Source organism: Rhinoderma darwinii, chromosome 7 (assembly GCF_050947455.1).
Source record: "Rhinoderma darwinii isolate aRhiDar2 chromosome 7, aRhiDar2.hap1, whole genome shotgun sequence".
Lineage (NCBI taxonomy): Eukaryota > Metazoa > Chordata > Amphibia > Anura > Rhinodermatidae > Rhinoderma > Rhinoderma darwinii.
The window spans coordinates 111,052,221-111,074,025 of record NC_134693.1 but is presented as its reverse complement, the minus strand read 5'-3'; the positions used below and the strand labels follow the sequence as shown (position 1 = coordinate 111,074,025).

At 44.1% G+C, this 21,805-nt stretch overlaps 1 long non-coding RNA gene across 2 annotated transcripts in view; it reads right to left on the bottom strand.

Moving 5' to 3' along the window:
• Positions 1 to 5,815: 5,815 nt before the first annotated feature.
• The window catches only part of LOC142658101 (uncharacterized), a 98,750-nt gene continuing 82,760 nt past the window's right edge, over positions 5,816 to 21,805 (bottom strand). The window contains exon 5 of one of the 2 annotated variants that reach the window (XR_012850035.1): positions 5,816 to 5,903. This is a non-coding gene — a long non-coding RNA (uncharacterized LOC142658101). Of the gene's footprint in view, positions 5,904 to 20,423; positions 20,521 to 21,805 lie in introns of those variants that run through there. The other variant, XR_012850034.1, reaches the window with a different exon arrangement.

The following is a 21,805-nucleotide window of genomic DNA, read 5'->3' as shown; positions in this document are numbered from 1 at the left end:
AAAAGTCATCCAGATAGTGTATCAACGAGTCCACCCCCGCTACACCCTTCGTCACCCATTCCACGAAACTACTAAATGCCTCAAAGTATGCGCATGAAAGAGAACACCCCATTGGAAGACACCTGTCGACGTAAAACCCCCCGTTCCAGAAGCAACCCAACAGCCGTTGGCTTTCTGGATGTACAGGCAGCAAATGAAAAGCCACCTCAATGTCTGTTTTTGCCAGCAACGCCCCTTGTCCCGCCTCTCGCACCAACGCCACCGCTCTGTCAAATGACGTGTACACCACCGAGCATAAATCATGATCTATCCCCTCATTAACCGACGCTCCCCTGGGAAACGACAAATGGTGAATCAAACGGAATTTATGTGGCTCCCGTTTCGGCACGATTCCCAAGGGGGATACAACCAAATCCACAACCGGAGGCTCGACAAAAGGACCGGCCATGCGCCCCAACGAAACTTCTTTTAACAGTTTTTCTGAAACCACCGTCGAGTGCAAATAAGCCGACTTAAGATTACGCCGCGTAACCGGCACCTCATACGGAGGAGGGGGAATAACAAAACCAAACGAAAACCCCTCCAAAATTAACTTGGCTGCAGCCCTATCCGGATATTCAGCTAGATACGGTGCCATTCTTTCCACCCTCACTGGAGACCGACCCTTGACCAGCGGAGGAGGAATGAGGACCTGACCGTTTCCCTTTCCGCATACATTTTGCAGCCCCATGAGAGGACCCGTTACACTCCGAACAGACATGTTTAAATTTGCATGAGGCCCCGAACTTACACTGGCCCTCATTGAACTGCCAGCAGAAACCCAGCTTTGAAGCGGAACCCTGTCCGGACTGACCCGACTGACCTCCTTGGCCAACGCTCCCGGGAAAGGACTGCTTAACTGGGGCCGTAACCCTTAACCACAGCGCAATATCTTTTTGATCCCACCGGATCGCTGGCTGAACCGCTTTTCGCTGCCGAAATTGCTCATCATACCTCAACAACGCCTGCCCACCATACGCCCTATACGCCTCTCCAATGGCATCGAAATAACAGAACAACGCCGAGCAGTTTTCCGGCGCCTTTTCTCCAATCACGCTCGCCAGAATAGCGAAAGCTTGCGACCAGTTCACGAACGTCTGCGGAATAAGCCTATACCGCCGGCGTTCCTCCTCCTCTTTTTTACTCTCATCCCGCTTGCTTTTATCCAAATTGAACTTTGCAAGCGGCAGAAGAGAAAATATCTCCACATATTCATCTTTCCAAATACGGTCCCTCACCTCCTGCTTCAAGTGAGCACCTAACGGACCTTCAAAACAGACATACACCTCCCCCCGTGCGCGATCATCAAGCCTAATTCTATCCCCATCCTTCTGCGTCTCAGTTTGAACCGACACCGCTACGGCTTCTCTTGACACCCCCGCAACATTACTACCCACGGACCGCGGCAATACATCACGCTGACCTTCCCATACCACCGCCGGGGACACTACAGGAACTACAGGGGCCGCTGCCCTATCTAAACGCCCCACTAACTCGCGCAAACAACCCACCAAATCAGCTAAGCCATCGCGCCCGACTACAACACTATCAACAGCCGCAACTTACGCGCTTGCTAACCCCCCCTCACAACCCGACATGAAAATTGCTGGATACGGTAACGTTGGAGTTACACACTCACCGGGCTGCCCAGGCGCTGTATTCCCGCCAGCCGGAAAATCCTGACCGCGCTGCGTCTCATCCAGCTCTCCATCTTCCAAATCTTCTCTTGGCGCTGACTGGTTCTCACACCGACATCTACGACATGGGGACCCCGACATGCTGACCGAAGGGCCGGCCACCTGCCGCCCGACTGTAGGGATCCAAACCTCCGACCAAACTTGTTGCCTCGACGTCGGCGTTGATCTTGTCGTCCTCCCCGACGATCTCGAGGAAGCCTGCCCCCTGGCCGGTACATCACCATGCGGGGCGGCCGTGGATTGCACACTGCATACTGTGGCTGAAGGCGGGGGTGTGATCGGGAGCCCGGCCCGCGACTCCCTGTTAGCCGCCAAGCCCCGTCGCGGCTGGGGATTCCTGCCAGGACGCAGGCCCTGGGAAGAGGCGCCCATCCCCGCAACCTGGCCTGCAGCGTCCTTAGAAGGGCTCCCCCTGCGACGCCGAGCCCGCGGGGCCATGTCTGGGCACAGACGCTCTGGTGGACGGGACCGCCGGGAGCGGCGTGGTGACCTGGCCTGAGCCACCGCTCCCGACGACGCCACCTGCTTTATTATAGCAGGGGACGCGGGGATTATCTCTCCCCCTGCTGTGGTGACATTAACGTCCGTGAAAAGAGTGGGGGAAGGGGGCACCTCCCTGCCGGCTGCCGACAAAGAGCGCGACGGGCCTGCCTGAGGGATCTGGGCCAGCGCTGCAACTGTTTCCTCCAGCCAGCCCGGATCATGGAACGCCGCTGCAGCCTGCAGCTGCTCGAGCAATGCGGCCGGGGAAGCCATCCTAACACTGCCACGGGAGGTAAGAAAACTAACAGTGGGAGCTCAGCTAGCTACCTGTTGTTCCTCCCGCTGCTTCCGGCTCAATGCCGAAAACAGCGGGAAGAACAGATAACTCCCCCCATCCCCTCCCCTCTCCCAACTACCTCTTCCCCTATTGGTTCTCTTCCCTCCTATGGCAGTCATGGAGGCATCCCCTTAAGCCCTCCGTGCTGCCGTCCAGCCTCTTCTTTAAAGGTTCTGACCCCAATGCAAATTGCAGGTCCCCAAGATACAAGCCCCATGATCAGCTGATATAGCTGGAAAAACCAGTGATCAATCAGAAAGAGAGACCCTATTAAAGAAAAAAAGAGTGCATTGTTTGCAATAGACCTTCAATGATATTTGTCAGGGAGATGGAGGAATGATTAACAGGCAGTGGCATAACTATAGGGGTTGCTGCAGTCACAATTGCGACTGGGCCCCGAAGCCAAGGGGGCCCGCCACACCACATCAATGAAAAGTTACTATAGTAACTGGGGCCTATGTAATAAACTACACGGGCCCCCGTCACTATAGTAACTGACAGTACTTACCCCCTCTTTCCGGAGCGCAGTGGAGATCCTGACGTCACAGCGCTGTGCGCCGCAAATGACGTCACTACAGATGGTCGGGTACTGGATCGTACCCGGCCTTTCCCGGTACCCCTGGTGGTGGTGGGTACCGGGGTAATAATAGGGGTTAGTGTTAGCCTCTTCATGTCTAACATTAAGGCTCTCCTTAGTAATGGACGCTTTCAATCAGCCTGCTGCCATTACTAAGGTGGTAGCAATAAAGTTTAGAAAAATACAAAGACATAGGAAAAATATTTTATTGAAATAAAAATTCAACACAACCCTCGTTAACCATTTTATTGAGAACAAAAAAAATGCTGTCCTCGAAGTAGTGCTCGAATCTGAAGTAGTCCAACAACCAAACTTGTAAAAAAACACAAACACTGGAAAATAATTAGTAACACATAAAAAATCAAAACAATTATTATTCTTACCTTTCCTGGGTCCAGCACTGGAGCCGCAATGTCAGTGAGCTAATCCCATCATGTGTGATACTGTCTGCTGAGCCACTGTATCTAATCCTATCATGTGTGATACTGTCTGCTGAGCCACTATAGCTAATCCCATCATGTGTGATACTGTCTGCTGAGCCACTGTAGCTAATCCCATCATGTGTGATACTGTCTGCTGAGCCACTGTATCTAATCCTATCATGTGTGATACTCTTCTGCTGAGCCACTGTATCTAATCCTGTAATGTGTGATACTGTCTGCTGAGCCACTGTATCTAATCCCATCATGTGTGATACTGTCTGCAGAGCCACTGTATCTAATCCTATCATGTGTGATACTGTCTGCTGAGCCACTGTATCTAATCCCATCATGCATGATACTGTCTGCAGAGCCACTGTATCTAACCCTATCATGTGTAATACTGTCTGCTGAGCCACTTTATCTAATCCTATCCATAGCTATAGGGACGTAGTGCTATAGATATGCTGTCTCCTATATACACATATACGCACACACATTTTTTTTGGTGGGGGACACACCTATGTATTGGGGCTACTTCCCCTGACGTTTCATGACCTTAGTGACGTCCCTGGCTGGTAGTGCTGCATCGTTGGGTCTGCATATTAGCATATTAGTGCTGCATATTAGGAGACCCAGCGATGCAGCTGAAAGCTGCGGGCCGTTGGCCGTGAGAAGTTTGGGGGGGCCCAAGAGTGTTTTGACAGGTGGCATGTGTAATGTCGCCCAAGACATTACTTGTGAGATAATGTGTTGTAAATGTATTTTATGCACTTTTAGGTACTGTCACTTTAAAATAACAAGTGTGAAATTACAATGCACTGTGTTACAGCCTATGCAGGAGAGGCTTAGAAGTTTCCAGAAGGTGGGAGGAGCTTTGGACATAGAGGGGGTCCAGTGGCGGTTAGTGTCAGTTTTCAGACAGAGTTAGGTTCAGTTACAGAGAGTTAGCAGTTGGAGTCGGTTGGTAGAGGAGGAGAGTGGTCCAGGATCCATCCATCTTGGATCCAGAGACCGGCTGTCTTCATTATCAGGCCATAGTAAAGCTCACAGGAAATAAGAATACAACCTTAATAGAAGGAAATCTTCTGACGTCTATTGAGAGTAACAGGAATCCATTCAAGTTGGTGGGTCTCATCCTTCACCTATACATGTATACTACCCTTCCGGACAGGCTGAGAGCCATTACACAGGAGCAGAAAGCTGCATTCATGGACAGATATCTTATCGTCCCACTTAATTGACAAGGGTAGGAAGCCGCAAGGGGAGCAGAGAAAGAGAGGGTCCCCCACTCCTGCATCTGGAGCTTTAACGTATTCTATGGATTGAGTCTATAGTAAGAAATGTGCCTCCATGTCATATGGAAGAATGGAACCGCCATTTTATGTGGAAAACTTAAGTAAAATTGCCCCTCTACAGTCTTATTTTGCAACCAAAACATCAAGGACACCCCAAAATACCATCAGGACATGAGCAGACACAGGGAGTGTCCCGGCAATATAAAGAGACTGCCATCCTCATTACCCAGTGCAAACCCCCTCATCACTAGCTGTGAGCAGGCCCTGAGAGAAAGGGAAGGCCTGTTGGCTATCGTGATCCACACTGAGAGCCGGATGCCAATTTGTGGGCCTACGTCTTTCCCCATTCAGATCACTTTTTGGGCCACCTGCTCGCACGCTACAAATGTTTCCACAGATAGAAGTTGTGGCATTGCTAGAACTGGGCAATAGGGGCCTAGATCTCTTGGCGCCAGTGATATACGATGGCATCTGCATCCACCAAGTATATTTCATGTATTACAACCCTTGGTTAGGAGAGCATTAATGTAATAAATGTTAATGCGACGTTACCCTTACTCTGGAAGTTACGACCTGTTGTGTCTCCATGTATACAAATGTTATTATTTGTCGTATTGACCCACAACCTATTTACAAAATGTACCATAATTTAATCTGCCGTTTTTCATTTTTACTAATTTACTGGAAAATGGGATGGGCAGTTATTGTCCCAGCTTATTTCATTCCATCTGGAAACAAAGGTGATCAGATAAACACTAAATAAGTGACCCATGGAGATTTCTGTCTTTGGGGAATATTCTCTGTCAGGATTTCCAAGTCATTGAGTCTTCAGAGGAAGACACCTTCAGCCAAAAGCTAAGGGACGGAGGTTCAGTCTTATTACAATGAGATCCGGAGACTTCTATATTACTCAAGGAGATAAGATTTATTATATTGCAGGAAGAAAAATACAGGAAATCTTGTACCGGAACTGATTTTATTCTCGGTGGTTTCTTACAAAACATAAAGCATTAACACATCTGTTTGTTTTATGTGTTATCTGGAGGGGTAGTACTGAAAAAACAAAAACAAAACATTTAAACATTTCTGCAAGAAGACAACAGTCTGTCATGTTATATATTCTATATGACAAAGTATTCAGACACCTACACATTATATAACTACAGGGTGGACCATTTATATGGATACACCTAAATAAAATGGGAATGGTTGGTGATATTAACTTCCTGTTTGCGGCACATTAGTATATGGGAGGGGGAAACTTTTCAAGCTGGGTGTTGACCATGGCGGCCATTTTGAAGTCGGCCATTTTGTATCCAACTTTAGTTTTTTCAATGGGAAGAGGGTCATGTGACACATCAAACTTATCGAGAATTTCACAAGAAAAACAATGGTGTGCTTGGTTTTAACATTACTTTATTCTTTCATGAGTTATTTACAAGCTTCTCTTTGTTTACAGCCATTGACATGTCGCAGAGGTTAACACGTGAGGAGCGGATAGAAATTGTGTTGATGTCTGGTGAACGCAGTACCCGGGTCATTGCAGCAGATTTCAATGCAAGACACCCTACGAGACCACCCATCTCCCATGCTACAGTTTGCAAACTGCTTGCCCCGTTTCGTGAAACTGGTTCAGTGTTGGATTTGCCCAAATGTGGACGCATGAAAACTGTCACTAATGAAGAAACATCAGTGGCTGTCCTAGCTTCATTCAGCAAGAGCCCACAGAGTAGCACTCGCCGCATGTCACTGGAGAGTGGCATCAGACATACATCCCTTCGGCGGATATTAGCTACTCACAAATGGCACCCTTACAAACTCCAGCTGCTGCAGCATCTCAACGAGGATGACCCAGATCGGCGCACTGAATTTGCAGAATGGGCAAAACAAAAATTGGAACAGGACCCTCTGTTTACACAGAACATTTTGTTCAGTGATGAGGCAAACTTTTATGTGAATGGTGAAGTTAACAAACAAAACCACCGCTATTGGTCTGACACTAACCCACATTGGATAGATCCCTCCAAGACTGTTGGAACACAAAAATTGACGGTATGGTGTGGTATATGGGGTACAAAGATAGTGGGGCCATTCTTCATCAATGGAAACCTCAAGGCCACGGGATATCTGAAATTGCTACATGATCATGTGTTTCCCTCTTTATGCACTGAAGCTGGCACGTTCCCTGAGTTTTTCCAGCAAGATGGTGCACCACCACATTATGGGCGTCAGGTCCGAGCATTCCTAGATGAACAGTTTCCTGGAAAGTGGATTGGTCATCGTGGGCCAGTTGAATGGCCCACTAGGTCTCCTGATCTGACCCCCTTAGACTTTTATCTTTATCTTTGGGGTCATCTGAAGGCAATTGTCTATGCTGTGAAGATACGAGATGTGCAGCAACTGAAACTACGGATACTGGAAGCCTGTGCTAGCATTTCTTCTGCGGTGTTGCTATCAGTGTGTGAAGAGTGGGAGAAGAGGGTTGCATTGACAATCCAACACAATGGGCAGCACTTTGAACACATTTTATAAGTGGTCAGAAACTTGTAAATAACTCATGAAAGAATAAAGTAACGTTAAAACCAAGCACACCATTGTTTTTCTTGTGAAATTCTCGATAAGTTTGATGTGTCACATGACCCTCTTCCCATTGAAAAAACTAAAGTTGGATACAAAATGGCCGACTTCAAAATGGCCGCCATGGTCAACACCCAGCTTGAAAAGTTTCCCCCCTCCCATATTCTAATGTGCCACAAACAGGAAGTTAATATCACCAACCATTCCCATTTTATTTAGGTGTATCCTTATAAATGGCCCACCCTGTACTGTACAGGAGCTTTTATCACATCCCATTCTAAATCAATAGGCATTAAAGTTGGTCCCCCCCCCCTAAAAAAGATTCTGGTCTTCTGGGAAGGCTTTCTACAAGATTTTGGAGTGTGGAGGTTAGACACTGATATCGGACGAGAGGGCCTGTCTCACAATCTCCATTCTAGTTCACCCCAAATGTGTTGGATGATGTTGAGGTCAGGACTCTGTGCGGTCCAGTCAAGTTCTTCCACATCAAACTCCCCCAACCATGACTTTATTGACCTTGCTTTGTGCACTGGGGCACAGTCATGCTGGAACAGAAAAGGGCCTTGGTATGCTGAAGAATTAAAGGACAGGTGTCGCGAAAAAAAAATTTTTATAAAAATTTGCTTTTAGTGTGTCATGAAAATACATTTTATTTATTTGTGTGTTTGTTTTACTTTTTTCTTTTTTCTAGCTTTTACTTCACTATGGGGGCTGCCATTTTTTTTTCATCTCTGTATGTGTCGATTAACAACACATACAGGGATGGAATTCGGCACATACATCCCCATAGAGAATGCGAACGGGAGCCGTTTCACTCACTATGGTGTACGCCGTCTGTGTGGGAACGGCACATGCGCCGATCCCACACAGTCCAAAAGGAAGGTCTTCGGCCGAGCTACATCCGGCACCATTTTCTTGTGGACCGGAAGCCGCGGCCGGACAGTAAGATGACTACTTCCAGTCGCGGCTTCCGGACATGTGTTCAGAAGCAAGGACTAGGAGTGGAGGGAGCGAACGGAGCGGAGGGAGCGGCGGCAGCGGCGGCGGCAGGAGCAGGAAAGTTATGTTTGTGTATGTTCGTGTTTTACTGTGTGATTACCACTGTATGTAAGCCTACTACACTGTGCATTCACTCAAAAAATGGCGGCACAGTGTAGGAGGTTTGAACATTCAACCCCCTCCTTTCTCCTGGCACTAGCCAGGATAAGCGAGGGGTATTAATTGAGCACACTAGAGCGAGTGTGACTTCTCTAATTTTCCAGCATAAAGCAAAGAGGTTGCTTTACCACATGCCAATGCTGCAATTTTGGGAATTGCTCCCTCTAGTGACCAGCACATGGAAATGTTATAAATTAGAATCTAATTTATAATATTTCCTGACTTGTGAAAAAATTAAAAAGATTAGAACAATGTCTAATCATGTATATACTAACTGTTTAACTAAAAAAAAAAAAAATAATTTCTAGCGACACATTCCCTTTAAGATTTTGATTCACTGGAACTAAGGGATCTAGGCAAACCCCTGAAAACAACCAAATGGCATTATTCTTCCTCCACCAAATTTTACAAGTGGCACAATGCAGTCAGGCAGGTAACATTATCCTGGCATTCGCCAAACCCAGACTTGTCTATCAGACTGCCAGATAGAGAAGGGTGATTCATCACTGCTCCAGAATCCAGTGGCGGCTGCTTTACACCACTCCATCTGTCGCTTGGCATTGTGCTTGGTGATGTAAAGCTGGCATGCAGCTGCTCGGCCATGGAACCCCATGTCATGAAGCTCCCGGGCACAGTTTTTGTTCTGATGTTAATGCCAGAGGAGATGCTGTGGTTTCAAAACACCTCCACTTTGCATAATACCACTCACAGTTGATCATGGAATATCTAGGAGGAAAGAGATTTCACGAAATGACTTGTTACAAGGGTGGTGTCCTCTTACAGGACCACGCTGGAATTCAGTGCGCTCTTTACAACAACCCAATCTTTCACAAATGTTGTAAAGGCGACTGCATGGCTAGGTGCTCGATTTTATACACCTGTGGCAATGGGACTGAATGAAACATCTAAATTCATTCATTAAGAGGTGTGTCCCAATACTTTTGTCTATATAGTGTATCATATATCAGAGAATTGGATATGCAGAAATTCATTTGTATTCTGTTATTATTTTAATTGGTAATTTTACAAGAGAATAAGATTATAAGAGAGAAAGACAGGTCGGGTAGCAGAGGCGTCTGATGTACAGTAGCTTGTATTATGTTCTATTTACAGACTCTAGTCTTCTACACAAACATATACTAACGGGTTTGTCGGGGGAGGAGGATTTTGAATTACCAGCAGTCCTACATCTGATCAGATCTTTCCTTCTTCCAAAAGTTTTTATTTCAGTAGTAACTCTATATTAAAGAATTGATATTTATATAGTTCTCTATAATACAAACCTAATCTTTACTTTATTTGGGCCAGCAGTTGTCTACCCTTAAAAAATATATATTATTTTCTAGTAAATGCATTAAATGCATTTCTTCCCTTCCTTTTACGTTACGGATTTATAGCACAGATTGCTTCGAATATGGCGATACCTAATATGTGCATATTATGTGTTTTTTATGTGAACGTTGTATAGTAAAATGTAGTAAATATAACAATAGGTTTTAGTTTTATTAATAATATCTTTACATAATAAGGTACTTGCATATATATATATATATATATATATATATATATATATATATATATATATATATATATATATATTATACTGAGTACACAGACAGTCGTTACAACCCCTCCATATGGTGAAGATATAAAGTTGTGTTATCACGGGTTCTTGGCTGGTGGAAAGCGCTATCACTCATTGCACTCTCTCTAGCGTTGCCCAACAAGACCCAATAACTACATAACCCCCAGAGATGTGGGAGGGAAGTGAAAGAGACCAGACTATTGGTTCTCATTTTGGGAAGAGCTGGCAGCCTACAACTGGATCTAGTCCTATTTGTTGCAGTTGTGATTAAATCAATCTGTGGTGTCAGCATAAAATCCTTAATTTGTTAGTGTGAAATCTCAGCCGCCTCTGTCCTGCCAGGTTTAGAATCAGACGTTTCCAAACTTAGATGAGCGTGCTTTTAAATAGAAATTAAGCAGACTCTGCTCTGGAGAGATGTTCCCCTGTTCTGATTCCAGAATCTCCTCCTGTCCTTGATGAGGAAAGAGACCCGTCATTGTGATAAATGCACCTAATAAATAAGACTGTGTTTCTTAATGTCCTGATGCTGTCGCCATCTCACCATTTATTGTGAAACAACTGGAAAGGGTCACATTGTCCTACATTCTGTCTGGAAGATAATGGAATACAGTAATGGGCAATGTGCACGGTGGGGGATGTTACTTAACAAGCTAAAATATTGCAAGTAGACACTTTTTGTCATTGAATTTGCACGTTTTTGTGCACCTCACAGATCGAAAAGCGATTAAATTTAAAAAAAAAAAAAATTATACAGATTGTTGGTTGTGCATTTTATACACAAATATGTTACATGCTTTAGATGCAATAAGCAACTCGGTATTAATACATAACATAAGGGACCATTGTAAAAAAAATGCTATTTTTATAGTCCCTGTCTGGGCAATGTTTTTATTCAGCACGGTCTGTGAAACTTCTGAGCCCACTGGTTATGGACGACTTTAAGCAAAAATATGGTGGACCGTTTTCTGGCACAGGCTGCCGTAGCATAAAATTAAAATTTCAGAAGATATTATTCACTCAGGTTCTTTTTATATTACATCTCATTAAAAGAAACAAAAATGTAAAATTATTTTGGAGTTGAAACACACTATTACTTAATATTCATTGTAATGTATGTGTTGCACACATGTTGTACCTGTATGTGTTCTGACTTTGAATAAAAATATATTTGAAAAAAAAAAAAAGAAACGGGTTTCAGAGCGTCTAGGGCCCCAAGGTCAAGCTACAGAGAGAGCTGATGTAATATTGAACAACCGCCATCATTTAAATTCATAGGAAAAACACCATAAATGTTGTTTAGACCACAAATATGTAGCTCTGCCCAAAAATATCATTATGACGCAAGTCAGCTGTTAGAATAGTGCCAACCCAGCTGCATAGCTTAGTCCACAAAACGTACTAGTACCATTTGATACTGGTACCAGCGTAAATTAGCATTGATATCATGTAAAAATTATTAAATCACCATCAAATTGTGGTATGTAGTGTGTATAGCGCAGCAGCACAGTTATCTTTTTCGCTCCAACCTTCGCTTATCAGTGTTTGACACTTACAGGTGCCCCATAAGTGTCTCGAATGCCCTCCACGCAATGCAGCCCCAGTCTGTACAGAATAACACAGCCAACTTTAAGAACATTTCCCCAAAACATGTTAATTGTATGTCTGTATAAATTCTAACACAGAAATGTACAAAAATTTTACAAAAGATCCTCGGGTAGGACAGATATCAAAATCAAGTTTGGCCAGTTTTCTGTTATTATTTTGTATACTGGGCACGCAATGTGTAACTTCACAGCGTTATGAAAATGTGAGATTTCACATTTATACATTTTTAACGCAGAAGTCTATAGGGAGAGAAATCCTCTCTAATGGGGTAGGGTGAGAGTGACGGTTTGGAAAATGCGTTTAATTTGATATTGAACGTCATCTCTCCACCATAAAGAAGTACTACCACCCATTAATTCAGAACAGTGGGCCTCCTAGCATCTGGACCCCAACAGACTTCTCAGAAGATCTTATCATGAGACTAACCCTTAAAAAATGATTTGATTTTATTAATCAGACTATTGCTACTATTACATCAACTGCTGCAAACTCATAAAAATGTCCCCCAGGTCATGGGTCTCTAGGAGCTCTAAATTTTATTATCCACCCAGTGCTGAGTGGCCTCCAGAGTATTACATGATCTTCTAACATGCGGGATTAGTAATGGCTGTGCACTTTTGGTACTTCATTTCTAACCATGTGATTGATAGCAAGAGAACGATAAATAATAGGGTATGAATAGTATTGTACTTTATTGTGTGTAAAGTCTTGTTTTAGGGTTGATTTAACCCCTTCCCTCTTTAGCCACTTTTGACCTTCCTGACCGAGCCTCATTTTTCAAATCTGACATGTGTCACTTTATGTGGTAATAACTCCGGAATGCTTTCACCTATCCAAGCGATTCTGAGATTGTTTTCTCGTGACACATTGGACTTTAAGTTACTGGCAAAATTTGCTCTATATGTTCAGTATTTAATTGTGAAAAACACCAAAATTTAGCGAAAAATTGCAAAAATTAGCATTTTTCTCAATTTAAATGTATCTGCTTGTAAGACAGGCAGTTATACCACACAAAATTGTTGCTAATTAACATCCCCCATATGTCTACTTTAGATTGGCATCGTTTTTTGAACATCCTTTTATTTTTCTATGACGTTACAAGGCTTAGAACTTTAGCAGCAATTTCTCACATTTTCAAGAAAATTTCAAAAGGCCATTTTTACAGGGGCCAGTTCAGTTGTGAAGTGGCTTTGAGGGCCTTATATATTAGAAACCCCCAAAAAGTCACCCCATTTTAAAAACTTCACCCCTCAAAGTATTCAAAACAGCATTTAGAAAATGTCTTAACCCTTTACACATGTCACAGGAATTAAAGCAAAGTAGAGGTGAAATTTACAAATTTCATATTTTTTTGCAGAAATAAATTTTTAGTACAATTTTTTTTAATAACACAGAAGGTTTTACCAGAGAAATGCAACTCAATATTTGTTGCCCAGTTTCTGCAGTTTTAGGAAATATCCCACATGTGGCCGTAGCGTGCTAATGGACTGAAGCACCGGCCTCAGAAGAAAAGGAACACCTAGTGGATTTTGGGGCCTTATTTTTGTTAGAATAAATTTTAGGCACCATGTCAGGTTTGAAGGGCTCTTGCGGTGCCAAAACAGTCAAAATCCCCCAAAAGTGACCCCATCTGGGAAACTACACACCTCAAGGAAATTATCTAGGGGTACAGTGAGCATTTTGACCGCACAGGTTTTTTACAGAAATTATTGGAAGTAGGCCGTGAAAATTAAAATCAACATTTCTTCAAAGAAAATGTAGGTTTAGCGATTTTTTTTCTCATTTCCACAAGGACTAAAGGAGAAAATGCACCATAAAATTTATAAAGCAATTTCTCCCGAGTTAAACAATACCCCATATGTGGTAATAAACGGTTGTTTGGAGACACGGCAGGGCTGAGAAGGGAAAGAGCACTATTTGGCTTTTGGAGCTCAAGTTTAGCAGGAATGGTTTGCGGAGGCCATGTCACATTTACAAAGCCCCTGAGGGGACAAAACAGTGGAAACCCCCCACAAGTGACCCCATTTTGGAAACTACACCCATTGAGGAAATTATCTAGAGGTATAGTGAGCGTTTTGACCCAACAGGTTTTTTACAGAAATTATTGGAAATAGGCCCTGAAAATGACAATCTAAATTTTTCGAAAGAAAATGTAGGTTTAGCAAATTTTTTCTCATTTCCACAAGGACTGAAGGAGAAAAAGCACCATAAAATTTGTAAACCAATCTCTCCCGAGTAAAACAATACCCCACATGTGGTAATAAACGGTTGTTTGGAGACACGGCAGGGCTGAGAAGGGAAAGAGCGCTATTTGGCTTTTGGAGCTCAAGTTTAGCAGGAATGGTTTGCGGAGGCCATGTCACATTTACGAAGTCTCTGAGGAGACAAAACAGTGGAAACCCCCCACAAGTGACCCCATTTTGGAGACTACACCCATTGAGGAAATTATCTAGGGGTATAGTGAGCGATTTGACCCCACAGGTTTTTTGCAGAAATTATTGGAAGTAGGCCCTGAAAATAAAAATCAACATTTTTTCAAGGAAAATGTAGGTTTAGCTTATTTTTACTCATTTCCACAAGGACTGAAGGAGAAAAAGCACCACAAAATTTGTAAAGCAATTTCTCCCGAGTAAAACAATGCCCCACATGTGGTAATAAACGGCTGTTTGGAGACACGGCTTGGCTTAGAAGGGAGAGAGCGCTATTTGGCTTTTGGAGATCACATTGAGCAGGAATGGTTTGCGGCGGCCATGTCACATTTGCAAAGCCCCTGAGGGGAAAAACAATGAAAACGCCCAAAAAGTGACACCATTTAGGAAACTACACCTCTTGAGGAATTCATCTAGGGGCGTAGTGAGCATTTTGACCCCACAGATGTTTCATAGAATTTATTAGAATTGGGCAGTGAAAATAAAAACAATCCTTTTTCTTCAATAAGACGTAGCTTTAGCGCAAATTTTTTCATTTTCGCAACAAATAAAGGAAAAAAAAGAACCCAACATTTGTAAAGCAATTTCTACCGAGTACGGCAATACCCCATATGTGGTCATAAACTGCTGTTTGGGCACACGGCAGGGCTCAGAAGGGAAGGACCGCCATTTGGAGTGCAGATGTTGCTGGATTGGTTTCTGGGCGCCTGTGGGCCCAAAACAGTGGAAACCCCCCAGAAGTGACCCAATTTTGGAAACTACACCCCTCAATGCATTTACCTAGGGGTGTAGTGAGCATGTTAACCCTGCAGGTGTTTTGTAGAAATTAGTGTGAACTCGATGTTGCAGAGTGAAAATTGGATTTTTTCCACAGATATGTGGACAATATGTGGTGCCCGGCTTGTGCCACCATAACAAGACAGCTCTCTAATTATTATGCTGGGTTTCCTGGTTTTAGAAACACCCTACATGTGGCCCTAATCTCTTGCCTGGACAGTCGACCAGGCTCAGGAGTGAAAGCGTACCATGTAAAATTGAGGCCTAATTTGGCGATTTACAAAGTATTGGTTCACAACTGCAGAGGCTCAGATGTGAAATAATAAAAATAAACCCCTGGGAAGTGACCCCATTATGGAAACTGCACCCCTCAAGGCATTTATTAAGGGGTGTAGTGAGCATTTTCACCCCACAGGTCTTTTCCATAAATGAATGTGCTGTGGATGGTGCAAATTAAAAATTTATATTTTTCCCTAGATATGCCATTCAGTGGCAAATATGTCGTGCCCAGCTTATGCCACTGGAGACACACACCCAAAAAATTGCTAAAAGGGTTCTCCCGGGTATGACGGTGCCATATATGTGGAAGGAAACTGCTGTTTGAGCACGCTGTAGGGTTCAGATGGGAGGAAATGCCATTTGGCTTTTGGAGCGTGGATTTTGCTTGGTAGTAATTTTGTTTGGAGTCTTACTGGTGTTTCCGTTTATAATGTGGGGCATATGTAAGCCGGGCGGAGTATATAAGGGGCATAGTCAGGTGGTATAATAATGGGGTAAAAAAAAAAAAATAAATAATCCATAGATGTGTGTTACGCTGTGACACAATCCTTTCTGCACAGGCCGGTGTCGCACTGATATATGGCGTCCTTTATTATCCCCCTTTTGATCCACACTCCGCGCCTTTGTAGTTTGGGGAATTTTTCTAGGAAGCGTTGTCCTGGTATAATACGGGCACCGTCGCTTCCAGCGGATATGTTTGGGCCCTCCCCTTCTTGGTTCCCTTATTTTAGGTCCTTGATAAATCGCCTCTTCAAACAGAAGAAATGTTCCCCTCGGGCACAACTGCATATTTTTTTATTTCCTTACTTATTGGAGCCATAGCTAATTTGATTTTTCATAGACGTAGCGGTATGAGGGCTGGTTTGTTGCGGGACGAGCTGTAGTTATTATTGGTACCATTTTGGGGTACATGCGACTATTTGATCACCTTTTATCCTATTTTTTGGATGCCAGGTAAACAAAAAAACGCAATTCTGGCACAGCTTTTTTCGTATTTTTTTTATACAGCGTTCACCACGCATTATAAACTACATGTTAACTTTATTTTGCGGGTCAGTACGATTCCGGCGATACCTAATTCATAGAACTTTTTTATGTTTTACAACTTTTTGCACAATAAAATTACTTTTGTAAAAAGAATATATTTTTTCTGTCGCCAAGTTGTGAGAACCATAACTTTTTAATTTTTTTGTCGACGGAGGTGTATGAGGGCTTGTTTTTTGCGGGACGAGCTACAGTTTTTATAGGTAACATTTTTGGATACGTGCGCCTTTTTGATCACTTTTTATTCTAACATTTGTAGGGCAAAGTGACTAAAAAACAGAAACTCTGGTATCGTTTTTTACGTTTTTTTTTACGCTGTTCACCGCTTGCAATAAATAATATAATATTTTGATACCTCAGGTCGTTACGGTCGCGGCGATACCAAATACATATGGTTTATTATTATTTTTCAATAATAAAGGACTTGATAAGAGTAAAAGGGGGATTGTGTTTTATTTGATTACTTGAAACTTTTATTGTTTTCAAACTTTTATTATTTGCACTTTTTTTTACACTTTTTTATACTTTTTTTACACTTTTTCTCAAGTCCCACTAGGGGACTTGAAGGTCCAACGGTCAGATTTTATTTTTTTCTAATACATTGTACTACCTATGTAGTGCAATGTATTAGATCTGTCAGTCATTCACTGACAGCAAGCCGATTAGGCTTCGCCTCCCGGCAGGGCCCAAATCGGCTTCCGTAATGGCAGAGCAGGAGACCATTGTGTCTCCTGTTGCCATAACAGCAGTCGCCAGTCCTGATTGCCTGTCAGGGCTGGCGATCTGCTAGTAACCGCTACGATGCAGCAATCGCTTTTGATTGCTGCATCGAAGGGGTTAATGGCAGAGATCGGAGCTAGCTCCGGTTCCTGCCGTTACAGGTGGATGTCAGCTGTACAGTACAGCTGACTTCCACCGCTGATGACGCCGGATCAGCTCCTGACCCGGCGCCATCTTGCCGGCAGCTACGGAAGCCGATCAGGCTCCGCCGCCGGGCGGATCTTGACCGGCTTCGGTGCTAGGCAGACCGGGAGGCCAGTATTAGGCCTCCGGTTGCCATTGCAGCCACCGGAACCCCGGCAATTTCATTACTGGGGTTCCGATGAGCTGCAAACACCTTAAGTGCAGCGATCGCGTTTGAGCGCTGCACTTAAGGGGTTAATGGCGGGGATCGAAGCTAATTTCGGTCCCCGCCGTTACAGCCGGATGTCAGCTGTAAGATACAGCTGAGATCCGGTGATGATGGCACCGACTCAGCTTCTGAGCCGGTCCCAAACATTCGGCGTACATGTACGGCAAGATGCGGGAAGTCAATGCTTTCCATGACGTACATGTACGGCAAATGTCGGGAAGGGGTTAATATAATATAACATGAATAATATATTAAGGCCTCATTCACACGGCAGGGTTTCCCGGCCGGGTGCCGGCCGTTCATAAATCGGCCGGCACCCGGCTGCATTAGGAATAATAGACCCCTAATGGGGCTATTCACACGACAGATTTTTTGACGGCCGGGAAAACCGCCCGTCAAAAAATAGGACATGCTCTATTTTCACCCGGGTACCCGGCCCCCATAGAAGTCTATGGGGCCGGGTAATACCCGGCCATCACCGGGATGTGTCCCGAGTGACGGCCGGGTTTTCCGGCTCTTGCGCTCTATCTCCTCCTCCTCACAGCGCAGAGTGCATGTGAGGAGGAGGAGCTGATGCCATTCTTACGAATGGCATCGCTGTACACGGTGTGGCAGGGCCGGGGTGTACAGCAGGTGGAAGGGAGCGCTGCGCTGGCTCCCTTCTCCTGCTTGTTTTAAAAGCGCCCTGGCCCGGCGACACCTTTGATGGCGCCGCTAGCAGCTGCAGCAGCTGCTGCTGCTACTACTGTAGCGACGCCACTATAGCAGAGCGGGGAGGTATCTCCCCGCTCTGCTATGTGCTAGCCGCACTTTAGCTCCTTGAAGGAGCGGAATCCCCGTGTGTTCGGGAATTCCGCTCCTGGACAGAGCGCTTGATGTCTCTGTCCAAATCTGGGCAGTGACATCAGGGGAAACTCCTGAAGCGGAATCCCCGAACACATGGGGATTCCCCTTCAGGAGTTGCCGCTGATGTCACTGTCCGGATCTGCCCGGCCCGGCACGGATGCATAACTTTATGCAAACCGGCCGGGCAGAATGGCCGATTTTACCGGCCGGCACTCGGGCTCGGACGCGACCCGGTCGTGTGAATCCCGCCTAATAGTTTGCAAAATAATCCATATTGATAATCTCAGTGGTTAGCACTGTTGCCTTGCAGCACTGTGGTCCTGGGTTAGAATCCAACCAAGAACAATATCTTTCTAGAGTTTGTATGTTCTCCCCGTGTATTTGTGTTTTTCCTACCACAATCCAAAAACATACTGATAGAGTAATTGGCTTCCATAGGAATTGGCCTTAGTGTGCATGTGTTTGAGATGGTGAAATTAGACTGGGAACCCTATTGGTAACAGGAACTGATGTGAATGGTGACAGTTCCTGTACAGGTTAGCGCTAGTGCTATATAAGCAAAGGGAGATATATAGATAAATAATTTTCATCTGGACCAGAACTGCAAAGTAATGTAGAATCAATAAGTACAATTCTCCTTAAAAACAATGTCATAATCGCATTTATTGTGTTAACATTTTATGTTCTTTGAGAAGGTTCTCAACCCTTACAAGTACATTTTTTAGCATTACTCGATAATCTAGACTATCTGGATACCCAGCACCTATCTATATACATACTGCACACGTATTATGTGTCATGAGACCTAATAACTCAATCAGAATTGGTTCCGCAAACTGTACACTTATACTATACTACTTGGTAGGTCTGAAAATAGGAAAATATATCAACCAAGCCAAAGGCAATACACTATTTTATCATGGGTGACATTCTAAGTACATTTAGCTATGACGTCCCAAAATTCAATAGCCAGTATTGGATAGTTTTATATGAAAAATGTCATCCCTTTGGCTAGCCATTTTCTTATTATCATTTTGGGAGATGTATCTTATTAACTGAAGTGCCCAAAAGTTGCCTAATGTATTGTAATTTTGTTTTAGCAACAGAAGATGAAAGCAGTTCTAGTTTTGGAGATGTTCCCCTTATCTGTAGAAAATATCAATATTTATCTATTAAGTTAAAAAAGTTAAAAAGTTATAAGTTAAAAAAGTAAAATCAGTTTTAGAGATAGATAGATAGATAGATATACATACCTTGCAATCGTTCCGGATTTAGGAGGACAGTTCTGGAATCTGGGCAGGGTCCCGCTGTCCCGGGCGGCTGGTGGTATTCTCCAGTGTCAACTGTATCTGCATCCTCTGGATGCAGATACAGTTGAAGCCAATGGTGAAGCAGCTCCCTGCTCCTCCATTCACTATGCAACCCCGGCCATGAGCAGCTCGGCAACAGACAGGCACGATGCAGTGACGCCATCATGCCAGTCTGCGCCGAACCACTCATAGCACAGGCAGGAGGAGCAGAGGGATCTACTCAAGTCGTTGTGTGAACTGGGTTGGGTGAGTTTTTTATTTTTTTATTAGGCACTATGGGGGCATTATACTAAGTATGGGGGGCAGCAATGGGGACATTATACTGTGTGAGGGCAGCTAAGGGGGCATTATAATGTATGGGGGCATTATACTGTATAAGGGCCGCTATGGGGGAATTATACTGTGTGGGGGGCTCTATGGGGCATTATACTGTGGGGAGGCACTATAGCAGCATGATACTGTGTGGGCTGAACTGGGTGTGTATGGGCAGGGAATGGGCAGCGCTATAAGCATGGCTTAGGAAATTTGCAGCATCGGTTGTCCCTCCTTACAATACTTGAAGTTGGGAGGTATGGATTTGTGATAGATAAACAAAAGTTCGATATATAGATGGATGGATGAATATAACCAAAACACATGAAAGTATCAGTTGGCAATACTCTGTGCCGTGGCAATGATCTAGGATCAACGTGAAGCTGAGCTGAGATCTGTGGTTCTACAGCTGCTGCTGTGGCGGTGATCTGTGCATACTAAGTATCAACTCCAAATATAATATAAAGGTATAGGAAAAATGCACGGTACTTGCCCTATTGAGTTTCCATCACAGCTTATTTATTCAACGGATGTGGAGGCAGGAAAACAGGAGACAAGCGCAAGCAGTCGGTCAAGGGCTGTTTCACGTCCTCCAGGCTCTTCCTCAAGGCCTCTGGGTGAATACAATACTGATTTGCTGCTTTACCACTTTAACCTTTTTAAACTTAAAGCGGTATTAAGGTTTCAGCGGATAATGTGTATTCATTCTGTTCGATTAAATTCATTAGGAACCTTCATTATTTACTTCCAGGAGATAAAAACCTCTTCTGGTCATGGAGACACAGGTGCACGGCTTGTTACAGGTAGAGTACAGTTATCAGAGCTCTGTGTTAGCTTTCATTGTGATCCTGCCTTCAGAGGATAGTGAGATGACTGTTGACCCTGCCCACAGTGTACGCAGCACAAGCCGAAAAGTGACAGGAATTGTTAGCTTATTGTAAGGCTCAGTGGCCAGTGTGAAAATGGCCATATTTCTCAATATATTGCAATATTTCAGCATTTTTGTTACTACAGATAATGACATTGAAAAGAAGCATAAAACACCACCATAAAATGTTTCCCTTTAACCCCTTAGTGACCAGACTATTTTAGGCCTTAATGACAAGCAAGTTTTTCCATCGTTTTATTGAAATAGCTACAACTTTTTTATTAGTCCCACTAGGGGACTTCACTATGCGATCATTCGATCGCTTTTATAATACACTGAAATACTTCTGTATTGCAGTGTATTACTGCCTGTCCGTGTAAAACGGACAGGCACCTGCTAGGCCAAGCCTCTGGCATGGCCGAGCAGGCATTAACTAGAGGCAGACCTGGGGGCGTTTATTAGGCCCCCAGGTGCCATAGAAGACACCGGCACCCTGCGATCGTATAGCAGGGTGCCGGTGGGGTGAGAAAGGGAGACCCCTCCGTCCAAAACCACTCAGATGCGGCGCTCACTATTGAGCGCCACATCTGGGGTGTTAAACGAGCAGAATCAAAACGGATATCGATATCGCCCGTTCAAGCAGGTCTCTGCTCCCAGCCCACAAATACCTCCGGTAGCTGAGAGCAGGGAGATTTAACTTATTCCGATGCAGCGCCGTAAAAAGGCTACTGCATCGGAATAAAGAATGTGAGTGGAAAAAACACTAATGGGCCATCACTAATGGGTTAATGTTACATTTATACGTAGAAGATTGATTGCAGAAATTTGACTGTCTCATTCAGCTGATTGGGGCTTGCAAAAATCTATACACTGCAGATACAACCTCATTCAGACGTTTGGAACTGAAATTGCTGCAACAAATCTGTCACACGTAAATTTACTGTACCCTAAAGAACCCGAAAACCTAAACAAATCCCATCAGATCAGAGAGTTTTCTAGTGGACCACACTATTAAAGGGATTGTCTGGAC